Here is a 24,257-nt window from a genome sequence, read left to right on the forward strand (position 1 = left end):
ATCTAATAGTTTTAATAAGTCTCTGCCATACTCCCCCTGGGTTTGCAATATTTCAGCCTTTCAAAATTACAATAACCTCAATTTATATGTGTGAATACATGTGCATCCACATGCATGTATGCAACCACACACACACACACACACATAGAAACACAAACACACACAGTTTCCTGAATTTAAAAAATCAGGTTTGCTAATAACAACACTAAAAGGAAAAAATGAAGCAAGCTTCAAAATTATTAAAATAAATAATTTTGTAAACTATAAAAGTATAGCTAATCAAACTTGAAATCAAATATATAGACATATTAAAAATATATTCATGTATTAATTTATTTAAGGGGAGATACTGGAAGATGTGCTTTTGAAAAATAAAAGTGCAAACACAAGAAATGAAATCTAGGAAAACCAAAGATCCAATCCAATTAAATTATTCAAAGAAAATTTCTCTATGTTTTGAGTAAATACTGTGATAGAAGCGTAAATAATAAGAAATTGGAAATAATATAAAATATAATTATATATATGTTTGTGTGGTGTGTGTATTAATGTGGAGACACTTATATGTGTATGTACATATCTGTATATGTACATATATATATATTCATATATATTTCTTCCAGATATGATGCTTCTAAAATTCAAAATAAACCAATATATTTTTTAACATGTTGGAACACTGGGAAGTGTTACTTTTATTAGAGAGCTTAGAAATAAGAAATTGGAAAGAAAACTTATCACAACCAGGAATAGCAACATTTTGCAGTATCATGGAATTACAATTATAGTACACCAAGTGGCACACAACTGAACGATATTTGTGTCATTAAAATAAAACACCAAATATTTATTTTGCACATACTAATGCTAAGAAAAGTCAGTGGTTCGCAAAGTTTGTCCCCAGAATAGCAGTGTTGGGACCATGTGAGAATAGTGATGGTGAGCCTTCTTTGACGGTTCCCACTTCAGAACTCTGAATCAGAAACTCTGAGAATAACACCCCAAGTCTGGGTTTCATAAACCCATTCATTCACCCTCATGTATGCCAACATTTCGGAACCGCTGTTGTCATGGTGTGAGAAGGCTGTGATTGTGGGTCCTGGAGAAGAGTATGCAAGGAGAGCATTCCCTTTCCAGAGTAGAATGCTAATAGAAAACAGAAAAATCAACAGTAACATAAGTTTCCTAAGAGAAATATAGATTCAAGCCCAAAATGGAAGAGGTAAATTTACTGAAAATGTTTTCTTTGAAAGCACGAGAATTAGGAGTAGAAAATGTGGGACAGAGAATTGCTATATTTCTCTGTGACATTTTTAGTACTGTTTAATATTACAAGAAGGGCAAATGTAAGTTAATAAAAACAAAAAGATAATTGGCAAGTGATGAAAATTGGAAAAAGCATATATTTTCAAGAAAAATCGTACAGATCATATACATTCAAGCAAATAAATCATATTCCCTAGGAATATGCAAAATGTGCTTTTATCCACAACTGGTTTCACTCCTGGCATCTTTTGCTGGTCCTAGAAACATTTGAATTTGCTATTCAGGCATATATTTCCTGAAAATAGGACATCACAACTAAAGATTAGGTGACCATCAGAATTGATCTGTTAAAGTATTAAAGATCTTCACAAGGAAGTTAACAGAGACAGTAAGGAAGCACAATGAGTGATATTGAGAAAACGATCTGCAAAGGGAAAAAAATCAAGCATATCTTTGAAACTGGAGCTTGGGAATAGGAGGAATGACAGCACTGAAAATTGCAAAGCAATGGATGCATAAACCTGTATTATATAAAGAGTCAAAAAATGGGGCTATGAATTTGACTACTGACTGTGTCTGCACCAATGGAGGTTAAAACTAGGACCTTGATCAAGTTTCAAAGAAGGCAAGAAGAACCTTCTTGAAGTGATCACTGGCTTGGTGGGGTTTTTAATTCCCAGACTGTGATGGTTCAGTAAATATTGTTGGTGAGTATCTATTACTTTTTTGGTGCCATGGCTGCATAGCATCTGATAATATAAAGCTAATGTGAATCAGTGATTTATATTTTCATGATTACTTAATGGGTAACTATACAGGACGTCTAACTACATATGCAAATTAATTGATGAACCTGTCTCCCTTTTCAAATGACCTCTGTTTTGTATTCATATGGACTCTTGATTTCTGAAAAGATTTAACATTGTATAGTATTTGGGTTATGTAGAATAGGGTGAATTTTAATGAAAATCATTTATCATCTTCAGAACTTAGCCAATACGTGTTCAAGTCAAGCCTGTTACTCTGTCACCAATTTCAGCATGTTGCAATGGGATGACACATTGAACATTAAGAAAATGCCATCAACACAATACAATTTTGTTGATAACAATAATGTTGGCCAATCTATAAAATGATGGTTATTACTAATCATTTGTAACCCAAGCTTTATAGTGATAATGATAATAAAAATCACTTCTTGTACACCTACTGTGCTCCAGGTTTTGTGTTATATGTTCTCTCCGATTTCTTTAAAACCTACCCAGGTTGCTCTACTCTATGCATATAAAAATTGAAGTTAGGTGAAAAGGTCAATGATTATATGAAAACGTGGCTATATGACTGGTATGCATAGGAGCACAAAATTCTAACCTAAGTGTCCTTCCTTGAAGTTGTAATTTTCCTCCATTGATCTCATGGTTTGCTGTCTTTAAAACTCAATTTCCTGTTGCAATGTCATAATATATCATAAGATAATTAAATATATATACTATTATACCAATCTTGCATAAAACTTTTATAATGTAACTTAACTGATGAATGAATTATTTAATTCTTTTTAATATGCAATGCAATGGACGCTTGACATACATTAGTTATGTATATAAGAACTAAACATAATAGTTATCTTCCTTGATTGAATATTATTTTATACATGCTGTAACAGAGGTTAAGAAAAATTAAAGTTGGAAGATAAACAATTTAAGAGACAGCATGAGAGGGAGTGAAGCTCAGTGTAACAAATTTTTCAATGTCCTTCTTTAAAATACTATGCTGACTAAAATAGAGAAGAGAGTGTTCCCTAGCAAAGTATGGAGACAAGAAGCACAAAGACAATTATATAGACAAGACCATTGTAGAATATAGTGTTGGAGGATGTAAATAAGGAATTATTTAACTACTATTTGGTTAGTGTTATATCATGTGTTCTGTATAGTATTTTACATGACATTTTGTTCAATATTCACAACTCTAAACATGGGATACTATTCAGAGCATAACAACTCTTGTACAAATTGATTTGCACTTGAGAAGTTATAATGGCTCAAAAGGACTGAAAGGTAAGTTCTTGCTCAAGTAGTATTTTTGAACCAATAAAAAGGCAGAGCACTTGTCTTCCACGTGGTCATTCAGAGATCCAAAGCAAGGTTTTTAATTTTAAAAATATGATGAACTATCCCATCCTCGGTCTATACCCAAAGGACTTAAAAACAGCATATTACAGGGAACAGCAACATCAATGTTTATTGCAGCAAAATTCACTATAGCTAAACTATGAAACCAAGCTAGGTAACCTTCAGGAGATGAATGGATAAAGAAAATGTAGTATATATAGACAATGGAATATTACTCAGGAATAAAAGAGAATAATGCCATGGCATTTGCAGGTAAATGAATGGAGTTGGAGAATATAATGCTAAGTGAAGTTAGCCAATCCCAAAACACCAAATGCCAAACACTTTCTCTGATATAAGGAGGCTGATTTATAGTGAGTTGGGAGGGGGAGCACAGGAAGATTAGATGAACTCTAGATAGGGCAAAGGGGAAGGAGGGGGAAGAGTGAGACAAGGGGTATAAAAAAGATAGTGAAATGAGATGGACATCATTACCCTAAGTACATGTATGAAAACATGAATGGTGTGAATATACTTGTACACAACCAGAAATATGAAAAATTGTGCTCTATATGTGTAATATGAATTGTAATGCATTCTGCTGTCATATAACAAATTAAAATATTTTTAAAAATCACTCTTGCAGATGGAAATGCATATTATGCTGAGTCTATTATTACACATTGTATATGTGTATTAAATTACCTTAATAGGCCCCATAAAGATGGAGCATCAATAACAAATTTCAAAAGAAAAATCTAGTTGTATTGTCTTACAGTTTGGGAAGTTAGAAGTCTCAAATGGATCTTACTAGGCTAAATTCAAGGTATCGAAAGGGCTCTATTCTTTGTTGGAGGCTCTGGGTGAGAATCAGTTTCCCTGTCTTTTTCAGTTTATACAATTTTCCTTCATTTTTACATTTTTACTCTTTCTGTCTTCAAAGCTAGAAATAGCTAGAATCATTCTGACATTTATTGTTCTGACCTCTTCTTCAATTTTTAAGGACTCTTGCAGTTATTTTGACAGGGGCTCTTCTGCTTTAAGCACTCTTGTTATTTTTTATTTTTTTATTTTTTGAGCCTGCTGGATAATCCAGGATAATCTCCCCATCCTAAAGTCAGCTGATTAATCAGCTTAATGTTATCTACAACTTTGATTACCCCTTGCCATATAATCTAAAATAGTTGCAGAGTTCATAATTTAGGATACGAACATCTTTGGAAGGTCACTGTTCTGCTATGGCACTGAACCCTACTGTATTCTAAGCAGTCTATTGTTGTCACTCTTTTATTTTGACCCTAAAAAGAGGTAAAGTTTTGCTGCCTTCAGAAAAACTGAATCTGTGTTTCAAAGGAAATGTAAAATACAGGTGGAGAGAAAGAATGAGAGGAGTACTTTGGTGGAAGAAATATTTGAAGAAATTGAAAAGAAAAAGTCACTGTGCAGCAATGGGTAGGGTATGGAGTAATCAAGGATCCAGAATTCTTTAAAAAAGAAAATCCCATACTCTGAAGACAAAGGAATAGAAAAAAATGCACAGGCTCCAGAAGTTGGTTCTGTTGGTATAGTCAGGGAAACAGAGAAATAAAAAGAAAAATATCATTTTTTCAAGAAGTTTACAAGCCAGATGTAGTGGCATATGCCTGTAATTGCAGCTTCTTCGAGGGCTGGGGCAGGAGGATTGCAAGTTTGAAATAGTCAGGAAATTTAGAAAGACCCTGACTCAAAATAAAAATAAAAAGGATGTTGCTCAGTAGCACAGCACTTGTGCAACTAGCACAAGAACAAGACCTGGGATTTGATTCCATGTGTGTCTGTGTGTATGTGTGTGTGTGTGTGTGTGCGCGCACACACACACACAAATTACATGCAATGTAAAGTAAATTGACCTTTTGTTTTTTAAATTTGAAAAATATTATAATAAGAATATCTACCATACACTGAACATCTTTTCTTTATGAAGCTCATTAAAGATATTAGTCTGCAAAGAAATCATTAGTGTACCAAGTTTAAAGACACAGAACTAAGATCAAAGTCAGTTGGTCTTAAATTTGAGTAAACAAACTAGTAAATATTAGACTTGAGCTTTTTGACCAGAAATATATGAAACTAAGTACTTATACTGGATACTCAGGATAAATATTGGTAATTTCCATAAGTTTTCTTAGTCTATTAGAGTCTAAAATTCAAAATCTCTTGTGGTGTCACATCAAACCTAGCTGGGGGTATTTAGCACAATTAGTCCCTTGGATTTTTTTTTTCTTATATTGTTGATTGACAAGATCTAATAATAAATAACATATAGAATTAAAAATATGGGCATTTTAAAGCTGAATACTTGAATATATTTGCAAAACATAGTGGGAGAGCTCACTTTATAGTTCTGCAATGGTCTCATTTGTATTTTGAATGGCAGGTACCCTCCCACCATTTCTGCAGGTCAGTGTGAGATTCTTCTACCTGTCCTAAATACAGAAAGGAATAAATTACATTTTCAGTCCTGTGGAAATAATTATATTTTCAAGGTCACAATCAATCATCATAAACTCAGTACCTTCCCCTTGGGAGAAGAATGATTCAAATCCCTGATGCATTGCTTTTGTCATTTGAAAAAAAAATGTTCCAAATGATATAGCCAGTTATGAAACAATCTGCATGGTGAAAATTCATTGTATTCTATTGAGTTCCTACTTTGAGTTTTTGTTGCAGTAAAAAAAAAAAAACAGCAATAATGGCAATGACACTAATATATATAATTATTATTTTTCTGCACTTAATTATATAGAAACCTTATTTATATTCAGTTTCTTTGTTTAATTCTGGTAATAGTCTACTTTGATTCAGAGCAATAATTGTCATCATTTTTTAATAATAGGCATAGATGGTCAGGAGGTTTAGAACATTCTCCAATATTGGTCTTTCAATAAGACAAGAGCTGAAAATCAAACCCAGTACCCACGGGCAGGAAGAAACTCCTATGTTGGTGAATATTTACTATTTAATCCTGCCTAGAAAGTATTAAAAAGATGTTGTCTTTCCAAATAGTTTTGTAAAAAGCCATGGGATACAGACTCATCAACTTAGAGAATGTTACAATCCATTTTGAAAAAATTACTGTGATTCTGACTGTCAGGGCTAGGACAGGTATCCACTCACACCTGGAGCCAGAGTGTACAGCTGTGCCAAGGATTTAAAGCAAGGAGAAGTACATTTTAACGGCATTAGTAGAAAAGGGAATGAATGATGAGCAGGCACCAAGCAATAGATAGATAGGCTCCACAGAAACCTAGAGAAAAACAGTTATCGAGTGCTTACTATATGCTAAGCTAACATTATAACTGTTTTCCATAAAATAATTCAGTTAAACATTACAACAATCTTATCATCATAGAATTTGAATATGCTGCCTAGCTCACGTGTTCTAAGTATCTGAACCAAGTATCTGATATATCTAATACTTAGATATATCTAATATATATCTAAATTATATATATATATATTAGATCTATCTATCTAAATTATATATATATCTAAATTATTATATGTATATTAGATCTATATCGAATATATAGATATATCTAAAATATATAATAATTTAGATATATTAAAAAATATATCTAAATATACAGGGAATACACCAGCTATTGAGCAAACCCAAGAGAATAATATTGTAGGTAAGATGAGGAGACATCTGAACACAGAGTAGCAGAGGAGGTGGGAGAGAAAGAAAGGAAGAGAGACCTGGAGCAATCCAGTTTTTCTTGATAAAGTGTAAAATTAGATTGAATACATGGTCTTTCTCTCTTGTTGAGAAGCACTTACATTTTGATGGTATCCAAAAACCTGGCCAAGAAATCTCTTTAACATGGCTCAGAATTATCCTTCAGCACTCTCTCTTCTTCTTCATTCGATAGAGGTTTGTCTTGGTGCATTTAAGGTTACTATAACAAAATACCATCGACCATAGTTTATAAACAACAAAAATTTCTTTTTCACAGTTTGCAAGTCCAGAAAGTCCATGACAGGGACTTACTGGCTCACAGATCATACCTTCTTCTTGTGTCCTCACATAGTAGAAGGGCAAGGGTCCTCTATTAGAAGTATTAATTTCATTCATTGCTCCACTCCCTTGACCTACTCTCCTTCCAAAGCCCTCATCTCCTAATACATAAATGCCAGGGAAATGGTATCAACATAGGAATTTATTGGCATGCTGTTTATTCTGAATAATGCTTTACCCCCCTTTTCCATAGCAATTTTTGGAATGAGAGAGGTGCAATGGACTGAACATCTGTGTCCTTCCAAAGTTCATATTTGGAAAGCTTAATCCCCCAGATGATGCATTTAACATTGAGTTTCGTTCACTCCAAGCTCTCATGACTTGGGGTCCATCACCTAGGCTTTTGCCCCCTTGGCTGCTTTCTCACACCAGATTCCCCAGCCAGCTTCTACTCATTTTTTACAACTTAAATGCAAAGTCCCTCATGGGCTCTAAATTAAATTCCCTATCTCTAAGCTCTCAAAGCCCCTTGAATCTGCCCACAAGCTCGACTCACACATTATTCTGAGTCCTTGGTTAATGTTTGCCTTTGCTGATATACAAGAACCTCTGTGAGGAGTATTTTCCAGTTTCTGGCTGCAGGATTGTAGGTGTTAGTTCCAGAATTTCACATTCCCCCTCTTTCCCATCTATTTCTAGTTCTAATAGCTTCATTAGTGGCAAATCATGTATCCAAGTAATCCCTCTCCTCCCTCCACAAACACAGACACCAACACATACCTCACCTCCAAACAGTGCTTCTCAGTTAAGAAGGAGCAGTGGAACAGTGATGTGGGCTGAAGGTCTTGGGGGAGCCTCTGCTCCTGCCTCCTGTGGATTCCCCTGTCAGGAGGGAAGACCCAGCAGTGCTAGCAAAACCCTTGTCAATTGCGTACAGCAACATGGGCTGATTAACCCACACTAAGACGAAGCAGGCGCTCGAGTGAAGAACCGAGTGGTGACAAAAATAAATAAAAACAAAGAAGAATATGTCTAGTCCTTTCTACCTCTAAAGATCTTTCTCCAGCTTAACCCACCAAAAACACAGGAAAAAGGGCAAGGCAGACAGAAAGCATTCTGGTCTTCATGTTTCAGCATGCTGTATAGTTCTGAATATCACCCATTTTTTTCTTTTTCCTCATCAATCTCTTGACTGAAGGAACTGAAAGGCTCTAAATGTTCCTTTCCTCCCCAAATCCATATATTGAAACCTTAATACCAACGTGATGATATTCAAAGGTGATATTCAGGTTTTAGGAGGTAATTGGGTTATAAGGGTGGAGCCCTCAGGAATAGGATTAGAGCCACAAGCTGTCCAGGAAGCTAGCTATATTTCTCTCTGCTGTGTTAGAATCCAATGAGAAATCAATAATTTTCAAACAGTCAGAGAACCCTCACCAGAACATAACCGTGCCAGCACCCTGACCTCAGACTCCAGCCTCCACAACACTAAGAAATAAGTTTATGTTGATTATAAGCCACCCCATTTGTTATTTTGTTATCATAGTGCAAAAGACAGGAGCTATATTGTGAAGCATAATAATCCTGTAGACAAGCATGTATAACTTTGATTTATAGCTAAGCATGGACCCAGAATCCCGTAATACAGAATTGCCTCAAGGTTTGGAGAATGTGGTGTGGTTTGGAACATACTCATAGTCAAGATGATGTTGAGGCCCATGGAAACGTGTGTCGGAGAGGAGAATTGGGAGGAGTTTCTGATGGGATTTGGGCTTCCAGTAGAGAGTTCAGTAGGTTGAGGAAGTGGGAACAGTTTGGGTTCAGACATTATCAAAAAGTGAGGTCGATTTAATAACTGGGTATCAAAATAGATTTTATGTAGGAAGCAGAGGAGTAAAATGGTATTGGAATTGCTATACTAAAGCAGCAGCAATCACTTGAAGGCAATTTTCATCAGGAGAAGAGGATGCCCAGTTCCAGAGTTTCACATCCGCCTGTCCTTGTAGTGGTCATGAAGACCCTCACCTATATGTTAGGTACACATAGTCGAGGGGCTACACTTTTCGCCCAGTCTGAGTATTATTTATGTTCTATTGTGAATGCTGCACTCCGTGTTTACAGGGCTGGTTTTCACTTCCTCCATTGTTCAGATAGAAATGACTAAGATCCCTGATCTTAAATCTTGTTTTCTCTCCCTTCTTGGACCTTGGGGTGCAATCTTACCACTGTAATGTGATAAGAACTTACCCTTCAGTGCTAGAGGGAAAGGAGTAAAATGGAATAAGCCCCGACAAAGCAATCCCCTTGACAGACCACTAAACCCTGAGCATGCCTCAGGAAGAACACAGAGAGAAGATGTCCTACTTCCCTCCATACAAAAGAAATTTGGCCTCTTATTATTCTCTGAACATGGAAGGGGGGAGTGGAAGATATCTCACTGCTCTACCACTTTTAAGGCACTTACTGAATGTGTTCCAGAAAATGTCTCAGAGTCTGGTCCTGCCTCCCTTAGGGAAAGCCAGTGAAAGAAGAGAGACAGGTCTGGCTCAAAGTGGGAAATAGCATCTTTTAGTAATACTTGACTCAGAATATGATAGAAAGGATGAGCCCCTAAAATACTTGTTGACTTTATGAAATTAAAAAACTGAAAGAAAGAAAAAGTTTTAGTGTATTGCAATCTGTGACAGAAGAACATCCTGTTTAAGGACATGTGCTTTGGAGCCAGAAAACACAGAATCGATATCTACTCCCATTATTAACTTTCATGTCATACTGGACAAGTGACTGATAGTCATTTTCAAAGGTCTGCTCATAGATTGTTGAAAGACTAAATAAAACAGGATATGTGGTTTTAAGCATAGTTCCTGGCATGCATTGAGTACATGTTCAGTGGTACTCATGGGCAGACTTATGTAAAACACCAGCAGGTTCTGATATCCAGGAAAAAACAATCCCAAATAGAAGGAGGAGTTTCTTAATAGGGATGGCATATTTAGCCAAAGGTTTCTATATTTTTATTGAGATGTAAGTTTCTGGGCATGTGCCTTAGTATCTAAAATTTAGAGCTGTACAAATAGAATTAGATAATTATTTGTCTCTCTTATTAATAGTAAGGATATAGTGATAATTTTATGCATTATCCCATTCTATGTAGCATGCATGTTTTGAATGCCTTCCCTCTATCGAAAAAGATGAATGAACTGGGAATTAAAGATGAAAACATGGTCTCTAGCCTTATGTAACTCTCAGACATCATTTGTATTTAGTTTTGGTACTTTGATATATAATTCACTTTATTAACATATAATTTAAGATGTTTTAGGAAACATCTGATGTCTATAGATTGGTCATTGGGAATGATGTGCTGACAAAGTTAGCGCTGGTAAAGAGCACTGTAAAGAAAAAAGAAAATTAAGGTGGTGTTTTCTGCATAGAAGATTAGATGATTTATTACCCATGTTATGAGCATACTAAGAGAAGTGCTTTGTTAGCAGTTTTAAAAGAAAGAGCCTTTATTGCAGTATTGAAGTAGATTCGTGTCTTACTTAGGATCAAGATATCACATTTATCCATCCCTGAATGTTTTGGCCAATGTTGAAATTGTAAGGAACACTGAATTATTGAAAATTTATATTTTGCTTAAGGCTCAAAACAAATCATCTCAAAACAAATCATCTTCAGGGATAGGTGATTCCAATTTTTACTAAAAATATCATCAGAATGTTCTCTTGCCCTTTGGTTTCCAAGATTTTTATTTGCTTGTCCAATCAAAATTTAATATTTTGATGACTAAAGTAAATTGATGTCTTACAAGGCAATCTTTTTTTTTATTTTTGGTAACATCTGTTAAGGAGACAACATAACAGTTTGAAAATAGCAAAAATGCCACAAACTTATGGTTAGAAACACAAGTTCAATCTTTTCTCTACCAATAACTTATTGAATTAACTTGGTCAAGTCACTTAATCTCTCCGATCTAAGTTTCCTAAAATGTAAAGAAGAAAAAGGATTAGTAATATATTCTCATAAGAAACTTGTAAAAGCTGAAACATCCAGGTGTTATAAATATGAGAATTTTTTCATAAGTTAGCAAAAGGCATTTAACTTTATGATACAAAGTCCAAATGTTTTGGGTACACTGTGTTGACGACAACTCATCTGGATAAAGGATATATGCAAGCTTCTGACTATTTGCTGCTGTTGGTAGATTGAAATCAATACAGCATTTAAACTTTATTGATTTTATCTCAGATTTAAGGGCTACCTGTAAATAAAATACATTGAAACTGAGCTGAAAATATATAATCTTACACTGCACAAAGGTGTTCAGACTAAGTCTGATTTAGAGATTATGTTTAGTGAAGATATAGAATTTTGTGTTTCATCTGTACCTCATGTTAAGTAAGTATCTATTTCTTAAATTATGAAAATAACGTGAACACTAACTTCCATCTACCAAAGACTCACTTTATAGTAGAAGCTCTTTCCACATCATCTTTAATTTTCAGAATAACCTTGCAATATAGGTATCACTTGTTTCTTTTTATAGATAAATGAGTTAAAAAGATAATATGTGGTTGGTAATGGTTAGACTCGATCTCTGAACCCAGGTTAGTGGATCTAAAATTTTCTTCAGCATTCATGAAACAAACTTCCTCTTCACCATAGTTTACTTGAGGAAGCAGGAAACATGGGAAGGGGTTTTGTCTTGAAAACTATTCCCCTCTTTGCTGATAAGTCAAGTCTCTGAGGCCCTCACATGCTCTCAGCAGCCCCTTCCCTTGAATATGGCAAGTAAGCAAGAGAATGCAAGTGAGGTGCAGTGATTCTGAGGATGGTCTGGGAGAAGCCTGGACACACCTCTAAGGGCTTTCTTGGAATGCTTCCTTAAAGAGAATGTTCCTCACCTTGATGGTTGTCTTTCTAGCTGGATGGTCTATCCCCAAGCATATCCATTGCCATGTTACCAGTTGAGATCATGACCACCCTGATTCCTGCCAATGCCAAACTGATGAAGTCCTAGATGATAGCTTCCTGATTGGCTCCTTTTTAAAAAAAAAAATAGAAATGTGCATGATTCCTTCTCCTAGACACTAGTGATCTAGTGATCAAAGAGACAAGGTCCCTGTCTGCAAGATGCTCCTCATGGAGTGGACCAAGACCCAGACTTATTGACAGACAACTTAGAATGAAGATGAGGAAGATTCTGAGAAAGACTTCAGTTAGAGAGTGCAGCACATGTGTGCCTCTTAGCTAAGACAGCTTATGGACTTTGTGCAAAAACAAATAGTTTCATGTGCAAAAAGCTCAGCATGGGAATGGGGAGAGAGATGCAAGACGAGCTGAGATGAGAAGACAAGTGGAGGGAATACTTCGAAGACTTTATATACTTAAGGAGAAGCAAAAAAAAGGAAGAAGAAAGAAAGAAAATCAATAAACACATAAAGGAACACAACACTACATTTAATAGGGAAAGTTTTGTTAAACTCCAAAAATAATCTGGGTTTGAGTTCAAAAGAATTTTCTCAATCCAGAGACACTAAGGTTAATTCTTTGGGATACAAAGCTGATAAACATCATTCTTCTTTCTTTGGCTCTAACAAGAAAAGGAGGCAGTATTAAGTGAAATCAAATTTTAAAAACTGTCCAGAGAATAATATTCTAGTTACTTTGCAAAGGTATGAGTGAATCAGCATAGATATTACAGAGTTTATAGTTCAAATAAAGCAAATACTAGGAAGCAGTGAGAGAGTATGGGAAAATCATGTGTTAAAATAATTTCCTTATATGAAAACATCCAAAAATTAATTTCTTGCACATGTATTTAGCCTTAGCACTTCTCTACGTTCCTTACACCAATAAAATTTTAACAATTTATAGTATATGTAATATAGGTATTATTTAATCTATGTTTGCGCTCATTTTGAGGACCAAGAAACTGAAGTATAACAAACATAAGTAAACTGCTCAGTGTTTTACAGAACATCATTAACTGGTGGAACCTGAATTCAAACTCAATTTGATTTTAAACTTTTCTTTTAATCACTGATTATGCTATATTAGATTGCTTCTGATCATGGTTTCCAATTGCAAAATTTCCAGTGCCCTCCCTGCTAGATGAATGGGCTTGGTATGGAGCTCAGAGATTGCAGTTTAAACATGCAAGTGATTGTGATAGGAGGTGTAACTGGACCATATTTAAGAAAATCCTTCTAAACCACAAATTGGCCATTTGCAGGAATGTAAATTCATTGTTATTGTCCATGGTGACATTTGTCAATATAGGGAGAATCTTATGTACAGAGATGTACACTGAATTTGGGGTTCAAAGCCTCCTGGCCTCCTCCTATTCTCCACAAGGCATTCATGCCCCTATAGGAGCTTCTAGAAATCCAGGTCATAAGAACAGTCGGTTGTCTACTTCACGAAGAAATTCTTTCTTCTTTCTCTATGCCATTATCAAGAGGGGAATATGGCCAATTCTTTTCTATTATAGTCTGTTGCTAAAATCTTCTAAATCAACTTCATTCTTAAATCCTGTTTTATTTTCTTAATCATATATTTCCAATTCCAAGATATGTTATTTTAAAAGCACAGCAGACATATCTATAACTTGCAATATTACAACTGTTCTGTTAAAACAATTCATAAGCAGGGTTTCAAGAAGAAAAATGATGAAGCTGCTTATTGCAAAAATTTTCATTAAAAGCAATTCTCACATGGAACATCCTTCTATAAAAACATCACAAACATGTGTATATGTTAATTAGTGTGACACTTTATTTGACATCACCAATAGCTATTTCCATGTTGGCACCTTCTTTTTGATCCCATCTGTCTATAGACTGTAATTTTCTATGCAGTTCAGGAAATGCTGCCCTATCACTCACCCTTGGAGAATGGTGGAGGTGCATACAGATGGCTTCTCTCCATGACAAAGCAAATCTACTTCTCTTATGGTGGAGAACCTGAATTCTGCTCTTATATGATGAGTTAATTTCTACTCTGAATCCCACATTATAGACAGAACAGGGAGTGACTCAGGGTGAAGTGGATAAGCAGAGTAGAGACATTTTTAGAAAGCTGTTGAACATAACAACAACACATATAAGGGTTATTTGCCAACTTCCTTCCATAAAGGCTCAAATTAATAACATTGCTGTGGGTGTGTTGGGATACAATGGCCTGGCTTTCTTTTGCTACACTTTTCACTTATTCCATGTTTAAGAAATAAAGAAAAGAAGCATTTCTTAATTGTGTCCTAAAGAATCATAGTTTACAATCCACTATTATATTCTATACCACTTTCCACAGGAGAGTTAGGCAACTTTGCCAAGTTATTGATCTATTTACCAATTCATTCATTCAACAGAATTGATTGAGCATTTTCTATGTGCTTCTAAGAACTGTATTGGGCTACTCCACCTTTAAATCATAGAATTGGGATTTGCATGCAGTTTCATTGGATTACCAAGTCTAAATTCTAATGCATTTCAGGGTGAAAACAGCAGGAAAAGTTTCTTGATATCAGTTATTATTTATTTAAATGGGGAATATAATTCCAACATTTCTCTTTTTCAAACAAAAGCATTCAATTTTAATCTTAGTACCCAGGCTTATTGAAGGTAAGATTTTTTAAAGTGCAAATTACAGAAAACCAAGTAGGCTTAAATACAGCTTAAATCCTTGCCACTTATAACTAAGAAGCCCCGGAGACACATCTTCCTTTGGGAATGGGGTGCCTAGGCACTCAGGCTACCCTAATGCATACGGGTACCATCACTCCTCTCTCCCTCTCTCCCTCCCTCTTTCCTTACCCACCTCACCCTCTTATTCCCTTCTTTCTTTTTTTTTTTTCTTTTCAATGTTGCTACCTGTGAGTTGACTAGACTGCTCAGATTTCTTATGGTAAACTTTAGAAACTCATTGAAATTTAGCAAAAGAAATAATAATAATAATAATATATATCTCCTTTTTACTGTGGTATTATAATCATACATAACAGTGGGATTTGTTGTTACATATTCATGCATGCACAAAATAAAACAGTGTAATTTGATCAGTTTCACTCCCCAGTAGCTCTCCTTTCCCTCCCCTCCATCCCCCATCTCCTTCTTCTATTCTACTGGTCTCCCTTCTATTTTAATGAGATCCCTCCCTATCTTTTTCATCTTTGTTTTCTCTCTAGCTTCCACATAGGAGAAATAACACATGCCCCTTGCTTTTGTGAGTCTGACATTTTTTCACTTAGCATGCTGTTCTCCTGTTCCAGCAAATGACATAATTTCATTCTTCTTTATGGCTGAATAAAACTCCACGATGTATGTATATCATATTTCTTTAAAAGATTTTCCTATTTTAATGGTACTAACAGGATTCTGACATTGAACATCATTTGGCTAACTTACATCACATCCTTACACCTTTTAAGACACAAAAATTTATACAAACACCATGATGCTTTTTATCAGCTAGGCTTGGTCACTGTCTTCTCAAAGGTGAGAAATGAAGCCTCACCTGAACTGCATTATTCAATAAATATATATCAAGCGCCTGTCTTGTGTCAGACTTATACCACATGTTGAAAATGCATTTGTGTCTTCACTGAAGCTATTTCTGTTAAGAGAAAGCTATCATCCAGTGTACAGACTAAATCTTAATTATCATTTGAAGAAAAAATAAAAGATGCTGGTCAGTCAAAAAGCAAACAGTGTTCATTGCAGGCAAAGTGAAGCACATTTACAAAGAGTGCTCATGTTACAGTCATAAGGAGCTCTATACAACCAAATTCGCCTTTATCTCGGATGGGAACTCAGGCTCAGAGACATCAAGTATGTCAACAAGCACCTGCAGCCTCTGGGATTGTATCCCTGACACCACACTTTTGATCCAGAAATCTCATCTCTGAAGGAAGGTGGAGCTTTTCTTCAGTGTTTCTTCACCGGCTGTCACATCTGACATCTACTTAATTCATACACATGGTATGGAGTCAAATTTACCCCTTTTCTCAGAAGGAATAAAAATTTCAGTCCCTTTTGTTGCCTCTATTACTATAAGTGATTCCTGAGCACCGAAATCCTTTGGAAAGACTATGTAGGTTCTACTAATTCTCTAAAATGTTCAGGGATTTGAATACATCTTGAGCCAAAGAAACAAAATCCCTGTTTAGTATTTTCACTCAAACTAAAATTCAGCAAAATATCCTATAGCAAAGCCTCTGTCTGAATTCTTCTCTACTAGACTCATTTTCTGGAGAAAAATTCCAAACATAGACTATTATTAACCCAACCAATAATCCCTCCCATTTCTCATGCACTTCCTGTTTGATGTTTGTTTACTTGATAAAACCATGCAGGGAAAGTATTCCAGTTTGTTAACTCTCATTCACTGCCTGTTGGGAAAATCCTCTGTGTATTTTAATGATAAGAGCCATTTCCTTTACATTTTTATTATAGAGGTCTCATTATTTGCTTTCTCTTGGACTTTGTTACTCTAAAGCACTGTAGAATTTCTATGATAGATCTGCATGCCTGGAAAGATTTGCTAAATCCATAGATCATGTACATGAAGTCCCAAGCTGGGACAATCTCCCACTCCTGCCCCTTCTCCTCTAACCCTTTCTAAGGGAAATCTGCTTTGGGAGAGTCCACTCTGTTGGAGGAATGGCAGAGCAACGTGCAGCAGGAGCTCCAAGGGAATCACTGTGCCTTTCAAGGAATCCCTGGTATTCAACTTCAAGACCTGTTGCTTTTTGCCTTGTGGTCCATGGCTTCCATAAAACAGTAGAGGTAACAAGCTCTTATTGTGCTTTCTGATCTTGCCTTTGCTTAATTGAAAACTAATTCTATCACTAAAATCTTGCATTGTTTTTAAATGTCTTCAAACTTTTGCCCATATTGGTTCTTTTGTTCATTACTCCCTCTCCATTTGCCTATCTAGTGTCCTGGGTTTCATTGTTGTTGTTGTTATTATTATTATAAAAACAAACAAACAAACAAGAAATCTTTATATATCTCCTACTCTAGGAAATCTTCCTTGATAATATTTCCTCTTCAAATATGCATGGTGATTAAAAATGATTGAGTATATTAAAAAGCCTTATTCCATTGTATTATAAACAATATAAAAGCATGGTAGAAACTGATTATTATCACAACAGAAAACCCAGTTCCTAATGACTTTCAGGTGAATTCTGCCAAATATTCATGGATTTGATGATAACGTTTGTTTACGATTATTTATAAGTGTTACTTCATTGCTAAAAATAGACAAGGGTACAAGACAGGGAAATTATAGGTCAATATCACATGCAAAATTTCAAATAAAATATTGTTGAACAAAATACATTAGTATTAAGAAAACCATAAAAATAATTTATCAAAAATAACAGATTTATTCTGGGACTAAAAGAGTGGTTTCACACAAGAAACATATATTTTATCCATTAATTTTAGATATTAGGAGAAAAAAATAATGTAATGAAATTCAACATCAATTATAATAAAATCTTTTATAAAACTGAAATTAGAATGAAGTTTCCTTAATCTTATTTAAAGTATATCCATTCTGCCTTCTTGAAAAATAAAGTACAGAAAACATCAATATATATAATTTCACTTATCAATTAAAATTTATTTTTCAAAAGTATAGAAAATATCATTCTTTATGGTAAGCAATTTACTAGCATCCTCCTACCCTCCAGTATTGATAACAAGAAAAATTTCACTATCATTACATCTGATTAGCATTATCTTTACAACACCAGCAATTATAGAAACATAGGTATGTAAATAAAAAGAAGAAAACAAATCAGTCACTATTTATAGATGTCTGCCATAAAAAATAATTCTTGAATACCTATAAATAAAACAATAAATTTAGTTTTATTTTAAATAGGTAAGAAAAGCAGTTGAGATAAAAATTCATACTAAAATCAATCTTATTTCTATAGAACTGAAATAGAAATATAGAAAAAGAAGATAATATTTATACTAGCAACAAAATTTAAGTTTGTGGTAATAAATTTCACAAAATATACATACTATATTTATGGGAAGAATACATGACTCTCATAATGAACATAAAGGAATGTCAAAATAAATGGAAAGAAATACCATATGCATGTATGAGAAGGTTCAACATCATGCCAGTGTTATTACAAAGTGATTGATGGGTACAGCGTAATTCTGATGAAAGTCCAATTAGTTCTTCCTTAGGAATTTAATGAACTTATTCTTAAATACATGTGAAAGATATAAAGGCCCACAATCGCTAGAAGAAATAATATAAGATGTGCTGAAAACACTCTCTACCAGATATTAAGACATATTTAAAGTTTGGTTATGTAAGATTGTGCAGTGTTAGTATAGACATGGACAAATAGACCAATTGAATAAAGCAGAATTTTTAAAAAATAAAATCCACTAATATGCTAAAATTGTTTCATGAGGGATGACACTGCAGATCAGAGAAAAGGAAAAATTGTTTGGCATGTGACAGTTACATAATTGTTCATTATTTAAGAAAAAAGTATAAATTGATCTCTATTATATACCATATCTAAGAGAGTCAAAAGAGGAAAGACTAAAATGAGAAAGAAATAATTCAAAACTCTTAAAGAATATAGAAGACTCCCATTATAGCTAGTAGTTTCAATAGAAACAAAACCTGTTCAGCATAAAAATAAAGATTGTTTTTAAGTCTATTTAAATTAAGACCTCATGTTTATCAAAAAATGACCCTAAGAAATCTTCAATTTATTTAACTGCACAGATGTCTACCCAGAATATATTGTAACAAACAAGAATGTACACATACATACACTCAAAAACAATGGAGAAAAACCCATTTGACCTTGCTGAAAAGTTTGTAAGGCAAGAACATTTCATAGAAGCACAGTAGACAAAAAATTAAAATTAAAAAGATGCATGATTGTCATAGAAAAACAAATTAGACCATGATAAGTGCTTCTTTTTTACCTTTGGATAGATTAGCAAAATATAAGGAATGATGACCCTAACAAAGTACAGGTGAAGCTTTGAATAAAGAAAATTTACCTGATGCTTAGGGTTAAGTGGCACATTCACTTTGGAAAACTCTCCAAAACATCTTTTAAAAAATAATCATAAACACATCCTATAATCTGGCATCTCCATTTGGCTGCACAGTTTAGAATAGGCCCTAGAGAAATGCATGCTTATGGGCCAAGGACACATGTCGAGGAAGGCCCAGCAATGCCTGTAGCAGTAAATTACTCCATAAGAAGGTGGGCTCAGAGCCTTCCGCTCTGTTGCTATGTGTCTTGACTTATATTTATGTTACATGTTTTCCATCAAATTATCAAATACTGCACTATTTAAAATATTAAAATGTAAAAAAAGTCACGACATACAAAGGGCATAAATAACATTCTAAGGGACTTCAGAAGAGAACATCACTATAATAGTGTTTTCAAGATCATGAGAGCAAGGAAGTTTATATATGTACGTTAGCATTTTCAACAGGCCCTGAAGGAAGTATTATTCATTATTTATACCTTGCCCTGTTTTTCCAAGGAGTTAAAATTGCTTATAAAAATTTTTATGAAACAAAATTAAAAAATAACAAGGTACAGACATGAGTGTTTAAAAAAAATAATGAGTAAAAACAAAAGCAGGGAAGGCCTAATACCATATCAGAATTTATAGTATTCACTTAAGTTTTATTTATGTGGGGGAATGCAAATGAAGACAACCGGTGCTATCAGTAACTATATTAATGGTAATAAGTCAGTTAAAGGGGAAGACCAGGGACTTTCTTTTGTTGTTGCTTATTGGCTTGTGCTTTGCTTTTTTCTGGCACTACATTTTTAAAGGAGATATTGTGAAGAGTGGCAATGAAGACCATTGTGAGTAAGAATAACAGAACCCAGGTGACAACCCAAAGTGAGAAAATAGGGAAACACAGATGTAATCAGGATGCTTGATGGACATCAAGGGTCCCAGGGGACACTGGGATCAGACTGAAAGGAACAGTGGAGGGAGTGAGTTCTCAGTGTGTTCCCTGAGCCAGAAGCATCAGTACCTCCAGGGAACTTATAAGAAATGCTACCTCTTGTCAACTCCCCAGTTCTACTGAATCTGAAACCCCATGGATGTGGTCTAGGTAGCTGTTTTAACAAACCCTCCAGATGGTTCTAATGTGTAGCTAATGGTTGAGAACTTCAAGGACATGAAATTTGGCTTCTAAGACCATATGTAATAGAGGGCCAGTGAGGTATTACTGTCTAATCCTAACCCTCCTTTAAGTTCTCATCCCCCTGTATCCCACTGTGCAAGGAGAATGTCCTGCTTCTGATACCAAGAAGGGGAACTATGAGCCAAAGTAGATACCCTGGCTTCTATTTTGAGATTGCATCCCAATCTTAAAAGAAAACTCTAGAGCAGAATTTTCCAAAAATCAGCATTTTAAATTTTTTCAGCTGAGTAGCTCTTCAGTATGGGGGCATTTCTCATAGTAGACCCACTTCTTTTCTGTCTAGCTTTCCACTGTTTCAGTTACCCATGGTCAATAGCAGTCCAAAAATAAAGTACAATACAGCAAGATATTTTGAAAGAAAAAGAGTACATTCACATAAATTTTATTACGGTATATTACTATAATTATACTATTTTGTTATTAGTTATGGTGCTAATCTCTTACTATGCTTAATTCATAAACTTTATGAAACATATGTATGCATGTATGTGTAGAAAAGTAATGGAGAGAGAGTTGAGTAATATCTGTGGTTTCAGGCATCACTGGTGGTCTAGAAATGTGTTCTCCAAGAACAAAGGGGAGACTATTGTATAGGCAGCCCTCTGCCCTGATATAACAGAGTTCTCTAATTCTCATCAACAATCCACTTTATATCAAAATTAATTTAATGATGGCTTTTAGTATTGTTGTTGTTGACAGAGAAAGAAGCACTTCCCCCATAAAGGCAAATATGAAATTTTAAAAGTGTGGTGTTTAAAATGAAAAAAACAAAAATCAGTAGTCCTCTTTCCTGTCTAAATCTCTAGAGTGTTGTAAAACCCTTATCGGTGCAGCAGCCCTGTAAGGAAGAAATGCACAGTAATTCCCAGGCAGCATCCTCACAGAATTGAAGTTTGGTCATTCTAGCATCCTCACAGGTTTCTGAAACAACAAGCAAAAATAGAAACAGCTTGAAAAAAAAGAAATTTTGAGGAGGAATATGTCATCAAACTAAACTTTGAGAATTTGTACACAGAGAGCCTGAAAATTTTCTGTATTTAAGATTAGTGATAGAAGAAAAGTACTCAGGACATCAGTGTCTGGAAAAGGATTGTACATGGAACCCAGAAGACACATTGCATTGGAAGCAACACCAGGCAATGTAAATCAGAACCAAGATATTTTTGTAAACATTTCCTCTTAGCTTTTCCCAAATATTTAAGATCAATGTTTCACAACTGGGCAACTATTAATATTGGGAGCAGAAAAATTCTTCCTTGCAGAGGGTGGGTTCAAATCGAATGTTTATCTCTTCCCACTCTGCACAATTCTGGCATTATAATCCCCTCCCCCAAGAATGTTAGCACCATGAACAAAAACAACAGCAACAAAATAAATAAACAATCCCTGAATATCTACTGCTTCTTGCTGGGAAGCACCACCCTATTTGCAAACCACTAATTTTAGCTATATCAGTATTCTTTTCAATGAGTAAATGTGTGGGAACTAGTCCATTGTTAGATCAAACATTATTTGAGATTCACTCAAATAATGTTTGATCTAACAACCTCTAAAGAAGAGAAACACTTTACCTATAATTTAAAAGTACCTGAGTCCCATCAGTCAACCACCACTTATAGTCAAGATTCAGGAAGGTAGTCTGCTATGTGTGAGCACCAAGGCTCCACTGCCCCCAAACTCAAGATTGATATCTGGAGAAAGTCACCATCCTTTTGCCCATTATCCTGATACGATTCCTAAGCGTCATCTTATTGTCTTCTCCGTTTACTTCAGGACCTAAAGAGTCCATTTCAGCGTTTTTATTCCATTCCATCCAATCCCAATATAATCAATCACAAGGCAAATTCAGTGAAATTCTGCTTATACTCATTATAGTTGTGAGGTTAAGCTTTTGAGTATAAAACGATATACTAGATGTGGCGTGGATCTCAAGACAATCATAATCTAGTAGCAGATAAACTCATGGGATTAACAAATAGTTAGTATAGAATATGACAAATACTAAACGAGATGACTGTAAAAACTCATGACAACAGACAAAACCTATACCCTGCTCACAAAGAAAGCATTTTAGAAGATACTCAAATAAATGCTAAATTCTGAATGCTAGGTAGACATTCATCACATACACGTAGGGAGATGTTTCCTAAGTATGTTGATTAGCACTGTGGGGACTAAGAGTTGTTTTGTTTTTGTTTTTGTTTTTTTTACTAACATAGATCATGAAACAAACAAATAAAAAATAATCCCTATTAAGAAGAGGAGAGAGTAGTGGGAAACTAGCTGAGGGACAGAATTAGATTTGGTCCATTTAGGAACTAATATGTGTGAGATGATAATTTTAACCAACTGCTTAAAACTCTCAAATGCATCTCCATTACTACAGAACTACTCAGCAATTTAAAAGAATTGACATGAAACACCATGAATGGAACTCAAATTAACTATGCTGAGTAAAAGAAACCAGGTAAAAGAACAATATATTTAGTATTATCTCATTTGTCTACAACTCTGCAAAATATCAACTAGTGTACAGTGACAGAAAGCATATCGGTTGTTTCCTGAAGATGTAAGTGAGGTTGGCAGCTATGGTCAGGAGAGAGAGAGATTACCAAGGGTACAAAGAAGACTTTAAGGATGATGGATATGTTCACTATCTTTACAGTGGATGGTTCCAACATATATTTATTTGTCAGAGTTATGAAATTAAATGTTGAAAATGTATCATTTTTTGTGTGCCAAAGATACTTTAATAAATTTGTCAAAAACCAAAGAAATAAAGGGTATTATATGTCTGTTTGGTTTTTTTTGTTGTTGATGTTTTTGTTTTTACTTTGTAAAAGCTCTGTTAAAATCCACATAGAGCTCAAAATAGAAGTTTCCTTTTGGAGCGGTGTAAGAACTGGGTAATAAGGGCCCAGGGGAGAAGGATATTTTTTTTCATATTCCTCTCAATTTAATTAATCATTAATTAATTAATAATTTAATTAATTTATTGAGCACTTTTTATGTGACAGATACTACTATTGGCATTAAAGTTGCATTAATAAACAATACTAAAAAAGCCTACAATTCTTAAGAGGTTTACAGAATTATATAATTGCCACATAATTTATTAAATAGAAAAAACATGCAGTTTAACATTTTTTATTAAAATGTTTATTTCAGAAATCATTCATTTTAATTATGTATATGAATATGTTTATGTATTGTGTATGTGTGTATATATATATATATATATATATATATATATACACAAACATACATATATATGTGTGTGTGTGTATATATATATATATATATATATATATATATATATATATATATACTGTATGCATGTATCATGCATATAGATATTTCCTCTTTTTGGATCTTTTTTCTGACTTCTTACTTTTTCACCTTTTTTTATAAAAGCTAATATACTTGATAATATACTTATTAATAGAGCATTTCAATTTAACAATGTTCTTCTTGTGTCACTTCTATTACACTTATTTTTTAACTAATACATAAAAACTGCAAATGTTAATGGAATAACATATTTCCAATGCATGTACAGATTTTGGAATGTGTAAATCAGTTTAAATATATCTCTACTAAAACATTTATCACTAGCACATGGTGAGAACTCTTTAACTCCC

The 24,257-nt window shown here is 34.4% G+C and overlaps 1 long non-coding RNA gene across 2 annotated transcripts in view; it reads right to left on the reverse strand.

Moving 5' to 3' along the window:
* Positions 1 to 24,257, reverse strand: part of LOC124078795 (uncharacterized) — a 91,609-nt gene that overhangs the window by 31,893 nt on the left and 35,459 nt on the right. The window contains exon 3 of one of the 2 annotated variants that reach the window (XR_006847055.2): positions 20,931 to 21,537. The exons of the other annotated variant lie outside the window; for it this stretch is intronic. This is a non-coding gene — a long non-coding RNA (uncharacterized LOC124078795). Of the gene's footprint in view, positions 1 to 20,930; positions 21,538 to 24,257 lie in introns of those variants that run through there. 2 annotated transcript variants of the gene reach the window in all.

This window comes from Marmota monax, unplaced genomic scaffold, assembly GCF_021218885.2.
Source record: "Marmota monax isolate L192 unplaced genomic scaffold, Marmota_monax_Labrador192_F-V1.1 WCK01_AAM20220418_F8-fsc00009, whole genome shotgun sequence".
Taxonomy (NCBI): Eukaryota; Metazoa; Chordata; class Mammalia; order Rodentia; family Sciuridae; genus Marmota; species Marmota monax.